The sequence below is a fragment of the Phaseolus vulgaris genome, chromosome 4 (genome assembly GCF_051622355.1).
Source record: "Phaseolus vulgaris cultivar YP4 chromosome 4, ASM5162235v1, whole genome shotgun sequence".
NCBI lineage: Eukaryota > Viridiplantae > Streptophyta > Magnoliopsida > Fabales > Fabaceae > Phaseolus > Phaseolus vulgaris.
The window spans coordinates 10,075,225-10,088,213 of record NC_143501.1 but is presented as its reverse complement, the minus strand read 5'-3'; positions in this window follow the sequence as shown (position 1 = coordinate 10,088,213).

Sequence of the window (12,989 nt, the reverse complement as noted above, 5' to 3'; positions counted from 1 at the left end):
TTTTTGTTTTAAAAAGCAATGATAGTGATAAAATATTTGTGAAAACTAAAAATGATTGAAGGTCCAAGTATATTTATAATCTTTAAGAGATAAAAACAATAGTTAAGAATAATTTTATATATTTATCATGAAACAAAATGATACTAAAAATATTTATATAATGTTTTAAAATATAGTGAAACAATTTAAGTCTTGAAGAAGATTTAAATATACTTCAATTGTAGTAAACTATTATAAATTGTCTCCATTTTTCAAATGTATGACCATTCGAAAACTATAATTTAAAAACAAAATTCTTAAACCATCTACTCTCATTATTTCTCTCGAAATTTTTTGTTAAAGAATTATTTTAATCTTGAATTGACATATAGAGTTAACATGTTTTATTCAAATTGTTTAATAAAATTATTCATTTTATGTAAAAGTTGTTAATTTGTAGTATTACTTAAATTAAAATGACTAACTGTTACTCAAAATATAAAAAAAAAAAAATCATATAAAATTTAACTTCTCAATAAAAAGATTAATTTTAATTAAAAACAACCCGATAAACATATAAAAAATTGATTGATTGGGTATTTTCAAAAAGAACAAAACATATACTTGTGATTATTGATCTGAATTTGTTGGGTTCTAGAAAGAAAAAAGACAAAATAAAAACAGAGGATTATCTTACGTGGTAATTTTAGGATTAGATTACCGAATGAGGAGTTGCGTTGGCGTGGCGGCGAGAGTGCACGTGTCGCACTTTTGTTTCTGTTTGAATACTGTCTTTTTGTGGCGGCGCCTGCAAGGAGTGGTCCTAGTTACAATTTTGTGTGTACTATTTGTTATTTTTGGAATTTTAAGAAATATGGTGTCAGAAGCTATTCACGGGAAAAAGCAGTTATTTTTTTCATGCATTTAAAAGATCTTCCTGGTGGGTCAAGAAATAAAGGACTACCTTCTTAAAAATATAATTATTTTTTAATGTTATATATATATAATAATTTAGCACGTTTACAATTTATTGTAAAAATATTTTTATTATAATTATTTTAACTAGTAGAAAAGACGCATGTTATAAAGTGAACTTTAAGTCTAACTCAACTCCATGATTCAATGGAGTGAGGTTTGCACCCACTTATATACAATGAAAGACTTTAATTTTTAGTCGATGTGATCTCTAACAACACACCCTTAGGATATGTTTTCTTTTTTTTATACTTTTAAATATAATTAAAAATAAAATAGAAATATTAAATATGGTAGGAAAATTTTCTATTATATAAAGTTGCGTATGCATGATTAAAAATACTTTTAAAAATAATAAACAAAATCAATTTTTACTTATTATTTTCAACTAAATAAGCACTTTTTTTCATTTCTTTTCGTTTTCTCTTTATCAAAGGAAGCATGAGAGTTTCTTTTATTATTTTTTACCTTTTTTAAAATTGTCATTTTGAAATGTTACATTATATAAATAAATTTTACTGCAATTTTTTTTTTAAAATAAGAAATTAAGTTGTATTTGGATAATACAAAATAGTTACATAATTAATATTATTTTATTATAAATATTATATGTTGCCAATTAATGCAAAGTTCAATTGGAGTTAAAATTAAGAATAAAGAATAAGTTCTACTTAAATATAATGATTTTGTGGTAAAAATTTAAATATTAGGTTAAAATATAATAAGGTTAAACTGTGTTTTAAGAATTTTGAAGATTTTTTGTAAAGTTTTGTTTAATGGATACATCAGTGTGAACTTTATACTTTACAAATGTATTATTAAGTAGTTTTTTTTCTTAAACGTGTTTAATGCCAAACACAACATCAAGTTTGATAGACACATTTTTAAAAATCGTTTAAAACTATTTTTTTTAGGTTAGAAGTATATTAATAATATCTAATCTAAAAAATAAGGAATTAAAGAGATTTACACAATATTTTTATACCTAATAATCCAAATTATCTCTTTTTAGTTAATACAAGTTTTATTAAGCAAACTAATACTACGAAGATACAAGTAAGTATTGTTTGGACCTCAATCACTCTTGGCTAAAACAACCTAAGTATTTTTTGGACATTAAACCATTTTGGGATAACAACCCTCAATATTTTTGGAGCATAATCATTCCTAGCTAAGACGGGTATTATTTGGAATCCAACCACTCCTAACTAAACCACTAAGTATTATTTAGAACATGGTCACTTTTGGATAAAACTAAATATTGGAACATAGTCACTCATGACTAAAACTAAATATTTTTTGGAACATAGTCACTCATGACTAAAATTGAATATTCTTTAGAACACAAACTCTCATAACTAAACCAGCAAGTATTGTTTAGAACATGAATACTATTGGTTAAAACACAAAGGTTTACACTAAAAGTGATCTAAAAAATTATAGTGTTGTTACTAGAAAGAGAGGTTACTCCTACAAAAAATGCAAAGATTATTCACTCTTCTAGATAGTTAGGAATACAAACAATGTTCTTCCTCACAACTACAAGACTAAGGATTAATCAAGAAATTCAAGAGTTTGTTCTCATTTTTGTTGAAAGACTTTTTTCAACCTTCATTCTTCACAAAGATATTCTATATATAGAGTTGTGAAGAAAAGAATCGTTGTAAATCCTTTGAATAGGATTTGTTGTGAGGGTCTTCTTCTACTTCTACTTCTTCTTGTGTCTGACCGTGCTTGAAGCTTTGAGATGCATTAAATGTTCTTCTCTTTAGTATTAAATGTGTGTGACTTCTTTAACAAATCCTCCTAAACACAATAAAGTTAAACAAGCCTTCACAAGTTGCTTTTTTCCTCTTCAACGAAAAGCAAAGATATGATTTAGTTGGTTGACTCAGTAACATTAACATACCACATTTTCCATAAAATTTGTTTGCATGAAACAACTTTCAAGATGTTATATATATATATATATATATATATATATATATATATATATATGCATCTAATATAATTATATTTTCTTTTAATAACATATTTAATATACTAATGTACTAACATTAATATTGAATTGATATATTATTAAATCATGCATAAATTATTTATCACTCTAAAAGATTATTTTTCCACGACTCTGAAAGCTAAGACACTCTTTTTATATGTATTGGAAAAAACTGAAAAATGGGTTATGTCATTTTAAATGTTCTGCATAGCGTAAGCATAAACTACAATGAAAATAATGTATCTCCGGATAAAACACAAGCCTGTAACTCAACACATTTTAAATAAGGCATCACAAGATGACTTTACAAATAAAAGTGAATTATGCAAGTTATTACAATAATATACATCTAACACTGACAATGAATAAACACATAACTACAAAGCAAAGTGCCAAAACACAACAAGACAAACAGGAACAATAAACATGAAAAATGAATGTGCTTTGAAATATGATTTTTTTTTTGTAGTTGCCACTATTTTTATGTTGAGCACACAAATTTATATTTATAATTTATAATTCAACACAATTAAAATAAGGCAACTCATGATAACTTAAAAAATAAAAGTCAAAAAGAAAATTATGCAAGTTATTACAATAACATATATCTAACTGTGACAATCAATAAACACACACCTACAAAACATTATAATAACATACATCTAATAGTGACAACAAATAAACACACAACTACAAATCAAAGTGTGAAACATAAAAAAAGAAACAGGAAGAATAAAACATGAAATATTTTTGTGTTTAAGGTGTAGTTGCCATTATTTTTGTGTTGAACACGTGAGTTTATAATTCAACACATTATAAATAAGGCAGCACATCATGACTTAAAGAATAAAACTGAACAAAAGAATTATGCAAGTTATTACAATAACATACATAATAAACTCAAACCTACAAAGCAAAATGATGATACATAATAGAAAAAAGATGAACAATAAAACATGAAATATGAATGAGGTTTTGTTCTAACTACCATTATTTTTGTGTTAAACACATGAGTTTATAATTTAACACATTTTAAATAAGAGAGCATGTGATGTCTTAAAAAATAAAAGTAAAAAATGAATTATGCAAGTTATTATTAAAAGTGCGAAACATAATAAAAACAACATAAATCAAGGTCCAAGCATATCATGAATCAATTCTAGGAAATCAATTTTCGCCTTATATAATGTAAGACTTGAACCCCTAACTTCACCTGCAAATTCTTAGCTTCAGAATGCAAACCTCCACCTATGAAACTCTCTTTTATTGATTATAAGTCAGTACGTGGTTTTCAGATTGATTCATAGTGTGCTAGTAGGAAGTCGATAACTTGCTCATTTGGTGCATATGAACAAAAATAATTTGTGTTGAGGTGTCTTTGTGTTGCTATAAATTTTTGTGTGTTATGCATATAACATTATTATACCAACACATTTTAGAAAAGACAACAACAAAAAATTGTCAAACTAAAGTATGGAACTTAAAACAATAAGGTACATGTAAGTTTGCCAACGATGGCAAAACATAACGAAAGCAACAAAAACAATCACACAAAAATAATAATAAAAATATATAAATGTTTATTTTTGTAAGTGTCAGAATTTGAGTTTTGACCAAATGAACTTATTACCTCAACGTAGTTACAAAAAGTTAGAAAAAATCAGTTATACAAATGAAAGCATAATCTATGACAAAATTGAACATCTGAAATATGATGTGAATATATATCCTTCAAAAGATAAAATACCAATATCAATATCCAAATACATACTAAAATAAGCTAACAATAATAACGTTCGTACCACAATTTCCACACCACTATCATAGAAGTTTTGTATGATAGAATTATCAGTACAAACTTTCTTTAGTCAAAATGAATGATCAAATTTGAAAGATTGTTCCTTTGTGTAGTGAACTTTAAACAAAATAACTTTATCATCAATACAACAAACTCTTTGGATATAACACCAGATGCAATGTTCTGAATTCATACAAATAAATCCATAAAGTGATTAAGTAATTCAATAGATAAACATTATATAACTACATCAATAGACAAAAAATGTTTAAAACTTAACTTTACCATGAGATTCAAATATTTACGCACAAGCTTTTTTATCAGGGTTGTAGCATTCCTGCAAAAAGAACAAAAGTAGTTGAATTTGTATCATCAATAACATGCACCTTGATCTTATACCTGAAATAGACAATTAACAATTAAAAACTCATTACAAACTAAAATATCAATAAAAAATAAAAGTAAAAAATAGATATGAAGAATACTTTAATTGAACTTTGATTACATGTTTGTTACACTTTTGACAAAAGAACATCTTAGAATCTGGATACACTACTTTATTGCATAAAAGTTGTCTACCACCAATCATCATGATCTACAATATGTTGCATAGTATCCATAACCACAAAAGTGTTTCCTCTGACAAAATAAAAATAGTTATCACCTTAAAACGTACATAATCCTTTTCGATTTGAATGACACAACAATATAGTCGTACCTCCTTGCAATCTTTTAGTCCTTGAATAGTATTTTAAGGACTCAAGTGCAGGAACTCATCTTCGAGGTTATATTTACCACCTTCAGACAACTGACTCAATCCCTATGAAGGATGGTTAGTAGATTGAATCATCCTACATAGTTTAAACATCTGGTTATATTACGTCACCCATTTATACTATAATAATTATCATAATAAATTTTGTAAATAAATAATTTTTTGAACTCACATTTTCTTAAGTTTTGCTTTCTCTTTGGAGTCCATGTTATAAACAATTTTGGTATAGTCCAAACAATTTGGAGACATACCTAATCTAAACTTAAAATAACATATAATTGAATTGAAATGATGGAAAATTTATGTATAACTAACAAAGAAAACATAATTCTTTTTTAAAATTACCTACCCTGAAAAACCTTGACTTTCACAAATTCGATATTAGTCATAACGTTTTGTAGTTCTCCCAATGACAAAATTGTGTTCAAGTCATTAAAGTACACTCAAATCAGTAGTTGCGAAAGAAAGTGGTTAAACAACAATAAAAAAATTATTACTTGTTAAAGAAAAAATAAATAAATAAAAAATTAATAAATATATGTCTTTATGGTGACTATTTTGCAGTACGTGTATCGAGTAAGAAGTAATAATTTGTCTCTAAGGACAGATATCAAACTCACAAGGAACAATTCTAAAATCTCAAGTATAACATTCACTAAATATAAGACAATATGTAAAAGTTTGTTGAAAGATTCTGTATAATGAATTTGTAAGAAATTAAATACAAGCAAAGTAAATGATTTGGATTAGTCAATTAGGAAAATTGGGATTGAGGTTCATCCTTCTCACTTATTTGTATTTTCAATGAATAAAAACATATAACATTTCATCTTGATTGACATTGATACTCATATAAAAATCATTCATATTAATTCCTCACATACAAAATTATTAAGATAGTCTCCTAAATATCAATTCTTCGCATGTTTATAAAAACTCATTATCATTATGAACAAATGTTACAAAGATCAAAATCATGAATAAAGATTCAAACTTTAATAATAAAATGACAATATCAATCATCAATCAAAAACATAATATTATAAATAAATATCACCTCAATACATAAGAGTTTGACCAAATTACCCTCAATCCCTAAGGGAAGAATTAACCACTCAATTTGGTCATTACAAACATGGAAAGAAAGTAAAGAAGATCCAAGATATTTCTCCTTGACAACTACCTCCTCTAGAATTTTCTATCTCTCTATATTCTCCCAATGATGTTTAGGGTTATCTCTTACGCCTTTTATTTAACCTAATTGGGCTTGGGCTAAGTGACATCTCCCTTAAGCGAGTTTGACGAGAAAAAGGTCAACTTCACTGGAGTGAACTCGCTTAGGCGAGTATTGGGCAAGTTCCTCTAGAGTGATCTTACTTAGGCGAGTTTGAGCGAGTTTTGGATGTTCCAACTTTGTCTTTTCATCTTATCCACCCTCCTTTAGCCCTTTTATCTTCATTTTTCCTTAGAATTCTGAAATTAACAGAAATTTAGGAATAAATCGTTCACACTCATCTTATAATAAAAAATATGTAAAAATGTTCAAATTCCTAAATTAGGGTTTGAATTATAACTATTTTATGAATTAAAATTCATAAGTGTCTATCTTTTTATATGTAATATTACTTAATTATGACACTAATGACTTTACCATTTCAAATTTCAAATTGAAATTCAAATGTACCCGCCAATATAACCATAACCGAAAGGAACAATGTACGAAAAAGCTTTAACAAAAGTATCCAATAAAAGTTTATAACATGTATTAGGGAAAATCTGTAACAAATTTTTAGTATTCGACATGTGCACAATTGACAAATTTATGAAATGTTACATTACAATTTTAGGATTTCTCTCAGAAGTAGCATCAACATCATGTCCTCAACCTAGACCATGAGAAAATAAAAGAATTTAATCAAAGGTAAAAGATAATCATATAGAAATGAAGTTAAAAATCCTAATAAAAATTTGATGTCACTAAGATTTGAAATAAGAAAAGTTAATCATACTTAAATACAATTAAAAACCGTAAAAAAATCTCATGACACCAAATACTATAAAAAAAAATTGTCCATTTACATACCGATTATTATATACGGATCTAAATTCGTATATAAAGTGAATATTACATACAGATATTTTACATATATATTTAATTCAGTATATATTATGAATAATTAACAATATAAATAATACTAATAATATAAATGATATTAATAATATTAATAATATTTATATTAAAAAAAATTGTCTAGTGATTAAAATTTCTTTGGTGAAAGACACTTGGCTTTGAATTCCGCTCAGAATTTACACACTATGTAGCACATTTTTGCTAAAACAATTAGCATGTATGTGAAGAATGCATGTGAGAAGACAACGTGATGTGTGAAGAAGCCATGTGAGAAAACGTGCTTCCAGTGTGTCACATGTCGTACACAAAATAAGTCATTCGCCCAATTCTTTTCTACTTTTGGTAAAGTTTTAATTGTTTTTTGTTTTGAATTTTTTTTTGAGAAAAGTTACTCGGACAATAAATTCTATTTGTTTTATTATAGATGATAAACTTCTTTTGTGTAGACTCCTTTCTTTATAAATTAAATTTTCTAATAATTAGACTAATCCCTTTCTTTATAAATTAATATTACTAGTAATTAGACTGTGCAAATAATATTTCAAGAACATCTCGACCACGTACACATTTGACATCTTAGTACATCTTCATCCTACATTAATAATTTGATTTTTGGTTTCCTAAAAGTAATTTTGAAATCAAACCATGTATTAAATATTAAGAATGAAAATAACTTATAAATCAAAATCCAATTTTAGTTTAATTTGTTGTAATCTTAAAGCTCAAAAAACCATGAACAAATTCTACAATTACAAGATGTATACGACTCACAAACACACAACTGGTTAATGCAAAATTAGTTTGATTTACTTCTGGGTTAATATTTCATTAAATCAAACTAAACTAAATTAGAGGTAAATTAAGAGAAATTTTATTAAAATGACCCATTAAATATTTTACGGGATTTAATTATAAACTAAATTATATTTTGAGATAAAGAATAAAAATAAATAATTTGATTAAAAAATTCATACATAGTTACGTATTAAAAAAAACAACACTTTTGTATTATATTGACTTACATCACGTAAATAATAACAAAAATTATAAAAAAATACATAATTATTTTATAAAATTTCATGTGTAATTAGCATTAAAAAAGTTAAATGATTGATTTCATGTGTAATTAGCATTACAAATTTACACCCAATTCAATCTCTATTTAATTTAATTAATTTGGTTCATATTAAATTATTTGACGTAGAAAGTAAACTAGCTTAATTAATTAAGTTAGTTTATTTTAGATTTTTGAATTGGTCATGAACACCCTTATAATTGTTGACAAACATTTATGCAAACACCTAAGACGTATCTAATGATGTAACTTATCATATATTGTTTTATTGTTTAATATTTAATGAGAAGAAAATTAAGTAAAAATAGTTTTTTATTCAACTAGGATAATTTTATGGTTAATTACTAAAATAATAAAAATTTAAAAAATATTAAAATTGGTAAGTCATATTATTTTGATACAATTTTAGAGTAATCAAATTTTATTTATTATTGAAGTCGGTAACACGACTTCAATTGATATTTTTAGTTGAGATACAATTACACTGTGATCATGTCACCTTAGCACAATTTCGAATCAAATACACTGTAATTATGTTATCTTAATACGACTTCACTATAACATTAAAGTCGTGTCATCTTATCACAATTCCAATTGAAATATATTGAATTCGTGCTAACTTAACATATCTTCTTTACGGTAAAGTCGTGTGAACTTGTCACAACTTTCTATAATCTTTTAAAATTTGTGTTATTTTAATAATTAGCTTATAAAATTATCTATTTTGATAAAAAAAATGGAAAAAAGTACGTTTAAATGAGTAAAGTTCCTATTTTAAAAATATGTGTATTTATTCGTATTTATACATTTTTTTATCAACAATAACAGATATATAAATGTGAACCACTTCAGAGGTAGATCAACATTTATACAATAAATACATAATTCAACGTTTAAGAGTACTCTCCAAACCAAACAGGCAAATGCACAGTCCACTCTAAAAACCTAAAAACCTAAAAAACACCAAATAACCAAACACATACATTTCAAAAATTTCAAACACCAACATAAAAAAAAAAACCGAAACAGTGCGAAATTTTGCAGAAATCTAAGACCACTCCGCATATACACATAATAGTATGTGTGGTGCGGGTTTGGCGGGAAAGTGACGCAAAACTAAGAATGAAGGTAGGTTTGTGAAGAAGCATGAGTTGACAAGAAGGGCGTGGTGGATGCCATGGAAATCCTTATCATTTTGCTTTCCACTCTGTCACCTGTTCATGTCTATCCACTAAATTCAATCATCTTCCATTCTCAATATATTACACAAACTCTCTTTTTTAAAAGGAAAACTACCCATTCAAGTAAACCCAATAACTCTAATTTGATTTACTTTTCAACTAAACTTAAAGTCTTTCTTCTTCTTTTTTTATTTCGAATATATTCATAGATTTTAATAAACGCAATAAGAGAGATACTCTATTCAAACCACCCAATTTATTTACAATAATGGATTCTTTCACTCTACATCAACAGAAATCTGCATTTTTTTTTTGGTTTTGTGGTGTTGGAAATCTGATACCCTTGAACCGAGGTTCTTTTAATATTTAACAAATTTAATATAATAACATATAAACTTAAGTTTTAAAAATTATATATATATATATATGTATGTATATATATATATATGTATATATATATATATATAGTTAATACATTTTGAAAGTGTTAAAGAAAAAAAAATCTAATTGCTATTGTTCTATCCGGAACCGTGAGACCGAGTTGCTCACATACATATATATGAAAACTCGGCTTCTTGATCAACTTATTCATCACAAAGTCTCTTGATTAGCTGAGTTAATCCTAATTAAGAATTATAAAGTATATTAAGGAATTATTTGTAAAATATAAAATCAAATAAAACAGTATAAATAGAGGAAGACTTTCTATTTTTGATCTGATTAATCATATAAACATCTCAATTGACTTGAATGTGAGTGTCCGTAAATGCAGATACTTCACATATAGAAAAGATGGTTGAAGGAGAAAAAAAGACGGAAGACTCAAAGTGCTTTGATAGTGGATATTCGATCTCATAAATTGTAAAAACAACTACGATTGATATGACTAAATATTAAGATGACTAACTATTAAGAGTTTAGTGGAAACTTTGAAAATTACAGAGTTCTTCCAACTAATGAAAAGAGCTTGATAGTATAAGGAAACTTGAAAAAAATAATATTTAAATGAAGAATATTGAATTAGAACTGCAAGTAGTACCAAAAGAATATTTTCACCTTATCAATTTTTCTCCAACTAGAAAGTTAAGATGGATAATTTCAAAGAAAAATGATTAGAGAGTGTAGATTGGGTAGCCGCAGTTAGGCCATTATATAAGTGAGGCTAGTTCTTCTTGCACCACATCAATTTTGATTTACACCCATCATTTATTTTAAAACTTCAAATTATCATTGTCATCTTTTTCAGGCTTTTACATTTAGAATAAAAAAAAAACTTCCAAATTTAACATTCGGAAGACATTATTATTCTACGGATTGTCATATCCGGAAGACAAATCTCAGTTCCAGATTTATATATTCGGAACTGTCTTACTTATGTTGTGAATATAAATATTAAAAAAGTAAGGGTAAAACAGACAATTTTTTTTTCAGTGTTGGATGTATGTCATAACTGGTATGGGAAGAATTAGCCTATAGGGGTTGTAGGCACCTACTAATTTGTAGGCACTTACTAATAGAAATAAATCCTCTGTGTTGATTATGCGAAAGAACTCCATGAATGATGAAATATGCTAACTAACACCCCCCCTCAAGCTGGGTATAGATATTTTGCATTCCCAGTTTGGACTTGAGAGCAGTAAAGGTGGAAACAGCTAGTGGTTTAGTGAGGATGTCAGTAGTTTGCATGGAGGAAGTGATTGGAAGCAGCTTGAGAAGACCAACATTAATTTTCTCTCGGACAATATGACAGTCAATCTCTATGTGCTTCGTCCGTTCATGAAAAACCTGATTTGAGGCAATATGAATTACTGACTGATTGTCACAGAATATAATTGTAGGTTCAATGTAAGGGATACCAAGATCCTTAAGAATGTAAGTCAGCCACTGAATTTCACAAGTGGTTGCTGCAAGAGCTCTATACTCGGTTTCTGAAGAACTTCTTGAGATAGTAGGTTGTTTCTTGGACTTCCATGATATAAGAGACTCACCCAAGAAAATGGCAAAGCTAGTAACAAATTTTCTGGTTTCAGAACATGTGGCCCAATCAGAATCACTATAGCCTCGAAGTTGGTTGTTACTGTTCTTGTGGAGAAAAATTCCCAAGCCAGGATTACCCTTAAGGTACCTTAGGATGCGAAAAATAACTTATTCATGGTGCTTTGTAGGAGAAGAGACGAACTGACTTAAGTTGTTGACACTGAAGGCTATGTCAGGCCGTGTGTTGGTGAGATAGATCAGCCGTCAAATAAGTCAGCGGTAGGTAGATGATTCTTCTTCATTTAGTTGGACGTTGTCCGTGGAAGAAAGGCGGGAGGAATGAAACATGGGTGTAGGCATGGGGGCACAATCCAGCATTCTCCTTTCATGAAGAAGATCTAGTGTGTACTTTTTTTGACTGATATGTAAACCAGATTTGTTGCGAGCTACTTCCAATCCCAAGAAATATGTGAGGTCCCCTAAATTTTTAATTATGAATTATTGATCCAACAACTTAGTGATATGAGTGATTTCCTCATCATCGTTTCCAGCAAGTACAATATCATCCACATATACAAGAAGAGCAGAGAGTTTAGTATGAGTGCGTTTTAAAAATAATGAATGATCAGCAGATGATAATGTGTAATTATGTGAAAGCAAGAAATTAGATAATTTGGCATACCATTGTCGGCTAGCTTGACGAAGACCATAGAGAGATCTTTGGAGTTTGCAAACGTGGTTTGATGAGGGGAGAGTGAGACCGGGTGGTGGTTGCATATACACTTCCTCAAGGAGATCTCCATGTAAAAATGCGTTATTAACACCAAGTTGTTTGAGAATCCAATCATTGGAAGCAGCAACAGCAAGTAGTAGACACAATGTTGTCAATTTTGCAATAGGGGCAAAAGTATCTATGAAGTCAAGGCCTTCTAATTGTGTGTACCCTTTGGCAACTAAGCGTGCCTTGTACCGGTCAATAGACCCCTTCTGATTTGTGCTTTATCTTGTAAACCCAACGACAACCAATAGTCGTCTTCCCAAGCGGAAGTGTGGTAGTCCGCCAAGTGTGATTGGCGTCAAGTGTCGTCAACTCCTCTTG